The 8,780-nt window shown below is 47.0% G+C and overlaps 1 pseudogene; it reads right to left on the bottom strand.

Annotated features, from left to right (window-relative positions):
• Positions 1-4,395: 4,395 nt before the first annotated feature.
• Positions 4,396-6,730, bottom strand: LOC145657947 (uncharacterized; annotated as a pseudogene).
• Positions 6,731-8,780: the final 2,050 nt, after the last annotated feature.

The following is an 8,780-nucleotide window of genomic DNA, read 5'->3' as shown; positions in this document are numbered from 1 at the left end:
ACAGGGCATGGCACTACAGACTAACGAACACACGCACAGAGACCATTGAGGAGGGGGCGGGGCCGTATCTCGCTTCACACTTCTGAGAAAGATTTATACTTATTGGTGAAATATTTATTGTTTGTGTTTAAGGATTTTATAATATAATGTTTTATCTCTACTTCCTCACTCAAGAACTTTGTAAAAGTCCAGATAGTGTCAAAATATTTGTTCTCTACAAAACATGTAGCGTGACCTGTTGTGAATGAATCCAATCTAAAGTTTCATCAGGACTCTGAAGACGTGTAGAACTTTTGAATTAACAACCCTGTGGAGGAACTTCCCCAGGTTACCATTCACACAGACACCTGGGAAGTTATTGAGCTCAAATTTATTTCCACTTTTGAAAATGGTTAGGTCACACCCTCTGCTGCAACACAGCCTACAGTGGACTACTCATCCCATAAACCTGTGCGTTCCCAGGCACTTGGGTGCTAGCCGTACCTGTGTCTCCTTCTCCATGATGTGTTCCTCTATTTAAGCCCTCTGGTATCGGTATGGCCTTATGAAGCCTTTGAATTATGCTCATGCCTGTTCCCTTTGGATCTGTTTGCTGTGTGCGTCTACTAGATTGACTGCTGCCTGTATTCCATTACTCTTTGGGTTGGTCCTATTAAACTGTCTCTGTTAACAAACCCTGACCATGGGTCATAGAAAACCTGATAGTAGACCTCATAGACCTCATAGTAGACCTGATAGAAGACCTCATAGACTTCATAGTAGATCTGATAGACCTCATAGTAGACCTCATAGACCTCATAGTAGACCTGGTAGAAGACCTCATAGACCTCATAGTAGACCTCATAGACCTCATAGTAGACCTGATAGAAGACCTCATAGACTTCATAGTAGACCTGATAGACCTCATAGTAAACCTCATAGTAGACCTCACAGACCTCATAGTAGACCTGGTAGAAGACCTCATAGACTTCATAGTAGACCTCATAGAAGACCTCATAGACTTCATAGTAGACCTGATAGAAGACCTCATAGACCTGTATCTCTCCCTCTATCCCCCTGTCCCTGTATCTCTCCCTCTGCTCTGCGGGTTTTTTTTACAGAAGGTGCCTCTCGTAGAGGGAGGTTGTTCTGACTGAGTGTTGGATGAGTGCATGACCTCCCGCTCGAGTGTCATTCTGAGTGGGTAAGTACACCAAACTCTGCTTTTCTTTCCATAAACTGAAAGAAATTGTTCTTCTCTCCTGCAGATGAAGGATGTAAGCCTTTTATTTCTCATATAGCTCTTTTGTGTCTTATGTACGTGCCGGTCTTTTAGATGCGCCCTCCCGTATGCTTTCAGTGAGCTGGTGCTTCACTAACAAACGTTGCTCATCATTGACACATTTCTAAAGGTAAATAAGGTTTCTTAAGCATTTATTTATTTTCTATTTTTATTTTTTTTCCATCTGCTGAACAAATGGTAACCTTCCTAAAATCTTCCTGAATATTCCTAAAGAAAGAACATGAACCCCCAAGGAGACAAAGGAACCCAAGGATGCTGATCTGAACCGTGGTAGATGGTATGTAGACAGCGGTAGGTGGTGTGTAGACAGGGGTAGGTGGTGTGTAGACAGGGGTAGGTGGTGTGTAGACAGGGGTAGGTGGTGTGTAGACAGGGGTAGGTGGTGTGTAGACAGGGGTAGGTGGTATGTAGACAGGGGTAGGTGGTATGTAGACAGGGGTAGGTGGTGTGTAGACAGGGGTAGGTGGTGTGTAGACAGGGGTAGGTGGTGTGTAGACAGGGGTGGGTGGTGTGTAGACAGGGGTGGGTGGTGTGTAGACAGGGGTAGGTGGTGTGTAGACAGGGGTGGGTGGTGTGTAGATAGGGGTGGGTGGTGTGTAGACAGGGGTAGGTGGTGTGTAGACAGGGGTAGGTGGTGTGTAGACGGGGTAGGTGGTGTGTAGACAGGGGTAGATGGTATGTAGACAGGGGTAGGTGGTGTGTAGACAGGGGTAGATGGTATGTAGACAGGGGTAGGTGGTGTGTAGACAGGGGTAGGTGGTGTGTAGACAGGGGTAGGTGGTGTGTAGACAGGGGTAGGTGGTGTGTAGACAGGGGTAGATGGTATGTAGACAGGGGTAGATGGTGTGTAGACAGGGGTAGATGGTATGTAGAAAGGGGTAGGTGGTGTGTAGACAGGGGTAGGTGGTGTGTAGACAGGGGTGGGTGGTATGTAGATAGGGGTGGGTGGTGTGTAGACAGGGGTAGGTGGTATGTAGACAGGGGTAGGTGGTGTGTAGACAGGGGTAGATGGTATGTAGACAGGGGTAGGTGGTGTGTAGACAGGGGTAGGTGGTGTGTAGACAGGGGTAGGTGGTATGTAGATAGGGGTAGGTGGTGTGTAGATAGGGGTAGGTGGTGTGTAGACAGGGGTAGGTGGTGTGTAGACAGGGGTACATGGTATGTAGACAGGGGTAGGTGGTATGTAGATAGGGGTGGGTGGTGTGTAGACAGGGGTAGGTGGTATGTAGATAGGGGTAGGTGGTGTGTAGATAGGGGTAGGTGGTGTGTAGACAGGGGTAGGTGGTGTGTAGACAGGGGTACATGGTATGTAGACAGGGGTAGGTGGTATGTAGATAGGGGTAGGTGGTGTGTAGACAGGGGTAGGTGGTGTGTAGACAGGGGTAGGTGGTATGTAGATAGGGGTAGGTGGTGTGTAGATAGGGGTAGGTGGTGTGTAGACAGGGGTAGGTGGTGTGTAGACAGGGGTAGGTGGTGTGTAGACAGGGGTAGGTGGTATGTAGATAGGGGTAGGTGGTGTGTAGACAGGGGTAGGTGGTGTGTAGACAGGGGTAGGTGGTATGTAGATAGGGGTAGGTGGTGTGTAGACAGGGGTAGATGGTATGTAGACAGGGGTAGGTGGTGTGTAGACAGGGGTAGGTGGTATGTAGATAGGGGTGGGTGGTGTGTAGATAGGGGTAGGTGGTATGTAGACAGGGGTGGGTGGTGTGTAGACAGGGGTAGGTGGTATGTAGATAGGGGTGGGTGGTGTGTAGATAGGGGTAGGTGGTATGTAGACAGGGGTAGGTGGTATGTAGATAGGGGTGGGTGGTGTGTAGACAGGGGTAGGTGGTATGTAGATAGGGGTGGGTGGTGTGTAGACAGGGGTAAGTGGTGTGTAGACAGGGGTGGGTGGTGTGTAGACAGGGGTAGGTGGTGTGTAGATAGGGGTGGGTGGTGTGTAGATAGGGGTAGGTGGTATGTAGACAGGGGTAGGTGGTGTGTAGACAGGGGTAGGTGGTGTGTAGATAGGGGTGGGTGGTGTGTAGATAGGGGTGGGTGGTGTGTAGATAGGGGTAGGTGGTATGTAGATAGGGGTGGGTGGTGTGTAGACAGGGGTAGGTGGTGTGTAGACAGGGGTAGGTGGTGTGTAGATAGGGGTGGGTGGTGTGTAGACAGGGGTAGGTGGTGTGTAGACAGGGGTAGGTGGTGTGTAGATAGGGGTGGGTGGTGTGTAGACAGGGGTAGGTGGTGTGTAGACAGGGGTAGGTGGTATGTAGATAGGGGTGGTTGGTGTGTAGACAGGGGTAGGTGGTATGTAGACAGGGGTAGGTGGTGTGTAGACAGGGGTAGGTGGTGTGTAGACAGGGGTAGGTGGTGTGTAGACAGGGGTAGGTGGTATGTAGATAGGGGTGGGTGGTGTGTAGACAGGGGTAGGTGGTGTGTAGACAGGGGTAGGTGGTATGTAGATAGGGGTGGGTGGTGTGTAGACAGGGGTAGGTGGTGTGTAGATAGGGGTGGGTGGTGTGTAGACAGGGGTAGGTGGTGTGTAGACAGGGGTAGGTGGTATGTAGATAGGGGTGGGTGGTGTGTAGACAGGGGTAGGTGGTATGTAGATAGGGGTGGGTGGTGTGTAGACAGGGGTAGGTGGTATGTAGATAGGGGTGGGTGGTGTGTAGACAGGGGTAGGTGGTAGAACTCAGAACTAATCAGGCAGCTGCAACACCTTCTAATGAGCTCATTAACTTCCTGCAAATGAACAGACCTCATGCACAAAGGACCTTGTTCTGAATGTGCATATTAGTTAAAAACAAATAAATAAGAAGTAGTAATTATTACTTTTAATATTTTAATATTATATCTATTATATTTTAATATTTGTTAAAAACAAATAAAAAGTAGTAATTATTATTTTTAATATAAGCAATGTGCCATATTTTGATACTGAACCTGCCGTGGTGACAGAGGAGCGCATGCTGGAGTCTGGCGAGAGTATCGGGAAGCAGAAAGAATGCCATCAGACGTCCAGGGAGCTCTGAGCATTCCACGGAGACCAGGAGACGCAGCGAAGCGTTAGAAGACAGGAATCTGTGGGTGTGTGTGGAAGACACCGACAGACAGGTGTGTGCAACGAATCACGACACAGGCGATGCCTGCCGACACAGGCGATGCCTGCCGACACAGGCGATGCCTGCCCACACAGGCGATGCCGGCCCACACAGGCGATGCCGGCCCACACAGGCGATGCCTGCCCACACAGGCGATGCCGGCCCACACAGGCGATTGGGGGAGGGATGTGGATGGCGTGACATTAGCAACTTCTGCCCAGCAGTTCCTCACTCGCTTAGTGTCTTCTGGGGTAGCACATTCAAAACTCTACTGGAAAAGCTCCACCCGTAAATACTTTATTAAAGATCTTTTCCAATAAACCACATCAATATAAAATTCTTTGTTACTAAATAACTTTCACAGACATTAAAGTGCTTTGAAAAAATAAAATAAAAAAACTTCCAAACCTGCCCCCAAACATTTAGCTTTTAATCATTGTCATTATTATCATTTTAAAGTGTGTTTATTAGTTTGTTAGTTCATTAATTCAAGATTACAGCGAGTTCAGGTGCGTGCATTACATTAGAATACATTACGCTACTATCAAAACACAAAGTTAAGACGGAAAAAAAAAACTTTCAGCCGCTCAACACGTCCCTCATTTACGCTTTTTCTAAAGAAGCATCTTGACACATTAAAAAGCCGTTTCCATGGAGACCGTGGCGGTGAAGTGTTTAAAGGGTGCAGCGGTTTCACGTTCCACTGCGTTCCTGCTTTATAAAGATCTCCAAAGTGTGACAGGGACATCATTTCACACACACACACACACACACACACACACACACACACACACTTTATCTTTCACTCTGTCACATACACATGCTTTCTCTCTTTTTTCTACAGTCATGTTTTACATATTTTGAAATTGATGTCAAAGCTATGGTGGCATTCAGTGTTTTGGACTCACACTGAAGAGATAAACCCCTTTATCACAAGTGTAGGGCAGTTCTGCTTAATTACCCCTGCCCTGATTACCTACCACCAGTGAGTGAAGCAGCTGTGGGTTAAGGTCTAATACGTGCAAAATAACCAACAAACATTAGAAGAGTTCATTCTGATATAAAGACCAGTGTACACACACACACACACACACACACACACACACACAGATGTGTTCAGATATACTGACACACACACACAAACTAAGACAGTTTCAGTGCACACACTCACAGACACATCAGGGCCGTGCTGACACACACACACACACTGATGTGCTGTTCTGTAGTCCATAAACCCTCAGGACACATGCGAACCGTACGGATGAACAACGGAGGAAACAGTTCAAGTCAAATCTCAGAAACGAACCCCCAGTGTAGGCAGACTGACTGGACTGGCAAAAACGACAACATCTTTCCACAAACACACACATCAGCCATGACATACAACACTCAGTACTGCGTTGCATGCACACACGCACACGCAGGCCTGACGCGCCTCCAATACCAGGACACAACCCTCCAAAATGCAGGACGAGGAGAGAGAGTGATGATGGAGTGATGAGATTGTAAAGAGAGTGATAGGGAAGTTATGGGTGTGTGTGGGGGTGTTGAGATAGTGATGGAGGAGTGAACTGATTAATAAGCTAAAATAATAACAGAATTTTGCCAATTGTGTTATACAGTGCATCCGGAAAGTATTCACAGCGCTTCACTTTTTCCACATTTTGTTATGTTACAGCCTTATTCCAAAATGGATTAAATTCATTTTTTTGTTATCTTAGCTGTGTGCTTAGGGTTGTTGTCCTGTTGGAAGATGAACCTTCGCCCCAGTCTGCGGTCCAGAGTGTTCTGGAGCAGGTTTTCTTCAAGGATGTCTCTGTACATTGCTACATTCGTCTTTTCCTTGACCTTGACTAGTCTCCCAGTTCCTGCTGCCGAAAAACAACCCCACAGCATGATGCTGCCACCACCATGCTTCACTGTAGGGATGGCATTGACCAGGTGATGAACGGTGCCTGCTTTCCTCCAGAAATGACGCTTGGCATTCAGGGCAAAGAGTTCAATCTTTGTTTCTCATGGTCTGAGAGTCGTTCAGGTGGCTTTTGGCAAACTCCAAGTGGGCTGTCTTGTGCCTTTTACTGAGGAGTGACTTCCGTCTGGCCACTCTACCATACAGGCCTGATTGGTGGAGTGCTGCAGGAATGGTTGTCCTTCTGGAAGGTTCTCCTCTCTCCACAGAGCAATGCTGGAGCTCTGTCAGAGTGACCCTTGGGTTCTTGTTCACCTCCTCGAGTAAGGCCCTTCTACCCCGATCACTCAGATTGGCTGGGCGGCCAGATCTAGGAAGAGTTTTGGTGGTTCCAAACTTCTTCCATTTACGGATGATGGAGGCCACTGTGCTCACTGGGACCTTCAATGCTGCAGAGGTTTTTCAGTACCCTTCCCCAATCTGTGCCTCGATACAATCCTGTCTCAGAGGTCTACAGACAATTGCTTGGACTTCATGGCTTGGTTTGTGCTCTGACATGTACAGTCAACTACAGGACCTTATATAGACAGCTGTGTGCCTTTCCAAATCATGTCCAATCAACTGGATTTACCACAGGTGGACTCCAACCAAATTGTGGAAACAGCTGAAGGATGATCAGTGGAAACAGGATGCGCCTGAGGTCAGTGTTGAGTGTCATGGCGAAGGCTGTGCATGCTTATGTACATGTGATTTTTGGGGTTTTTTATTTTTATTTTTTTTAAAACAAACTTTTTTCACTTTGTCATTATGAAGTATTGTGTGTGTGTGTGTGTGTGTGTGTGTGTGTGTGTGTGTGTGTGTGTGTGTAGAATTTTGAGGGAAAAAATGGATTTAATCCATTTTGGAATAAGGCTGTAACATAACAAAATATGGGAAAAGTGAAGCGCTGTGAATACTTTCCAGATGCACTGTACAACCATGCGAGTCTACAGCAGACAGACAGTGTTCCATTATATCACTGAGTAGCTCTGTGGTATAGCATGAAGTTCTTACACACACACACACACACACACACACACACACACACACAAAATTAAAGATTAATAGGAGAATTTAGCAATCAAAGCGTTTCTCCAGCTCTTAAATTAGCGTATTTATAAGTCTAGTTAATGTCACACACTTAACCAGCATGAGCAAAATGTCAATTGTTTCATAGATTATGCAGCAAGTAGCCAGCGTGCAGTCTGTCCTGTACTGATCTAGGGTCAGTCCTGGTACTGCTCTGATCTGGGGTCAGTCCTGGTAATGCTGTGATCTGGGGTCAGTCCTGGTACTGCTCTGATCTGGGGTATAATAGGACTCCTATGGCCTTGGGTGTGTGTGTGTGTGTGTGTGTGTGTGTGTGTGTGTGTGTGTGTGTGTGTGCGCATACGCATACGCATTTGTGTCTTGCATCTAAACTGAAAACCTGCTATGTGATTTTTATGGGTCCATAGTAGTTGAACTGAAATTATTTCCAAAGGCCTTAGTAAATTAGGACATACATGTAAGTCATCTATGAACATCTGAACAACAGTAATGACAGTAATGTTATGATGTGTGAATCATCTGAATGTTACTGGAATGACACGTAACACCCACTGAAGTCAGCAATGACATATTTTTCACAGTTAAAATTACTTTTAATTTATCAGTGTAATTAACATAGTTTTAGTAACAACAGTAATATACGGCAGCATATGTCATTAAGTGCCATGAAATATAAAAGATTCCTTCTGTGCGTGTGCATGCGCGTGTGCGTGTGTGTGTGTGTGTGTGTGTGCCTGCATGTGTGTACATTTATGTGTGTACATGCATGTGAGTGTATATGTGCGTGGGCATGTGCGTGAGTGTGCAAGCATGCATGTGTGTGCCTGTGTGCATACGTGTATGTGCTTGTGTGTATGTGTGTGTGAAATGTAGCATTGCGTTACCTCACTTGCGTATCTCCACTGAGACTTTAATTACAAGACTAACAGGCATCTCTGTATCTCTCAGGAGCATTGGGAAGGGAGCTGCAGCGGTCCGTGTTAGGCTCCTGTGGGCCTCCGGATTACGGCATTCCAGGTACAAACGTCTGGAAGCTGGCAGGAATCTCTGAAGGTATTTTGTAATGAGCTCAAGAACAGACTGTTCCAAGACACCTCTCTCAACTTCCACCAGCGAGCTTGTTCTCTGCGGCATATGAAAGGAAGACCGGACGGCTGTGCTCCTCTGCGGAGACGGGGCCTCGCTGGCTGTGTGACGGGGCGGCAGGGGGTGCAGGGAATGCCGGTATCACGGATCTCAGCGGGTGTGTCTCTCTGAACAGGGGAGTGAGTGCCCCGCTGACTCGCGCAGACTAAAACACTAATGATGAGCCTCAGAGCAGCGCAGAGCACCTTCTCCACGTCTTCCCTCCATCCTGGCTGAAAGGTGAGAAGGGCAGAGAAGCTTCCACAGAACAGAACAGGATCAGTAACAA

Source organism: Electrophorus electricus, chromosome 5, assembly GCF_041902795.1.
Source record: "Electrophorus electricus isolate QZ-2024a chromosome 5, ASM4190279v1, whole genome shotgun sequence".
NCBI lineage: Eukaryota > Metazoa > Chordata > Actinopteri > Gymnotiformes > Gymnotidae > Electrophorus > Electrophorus electricus.
Note: the sequence above shows the minus strand (reverse complement) of the source record. Positions and strands in the feature narration are given on the sequence as shown.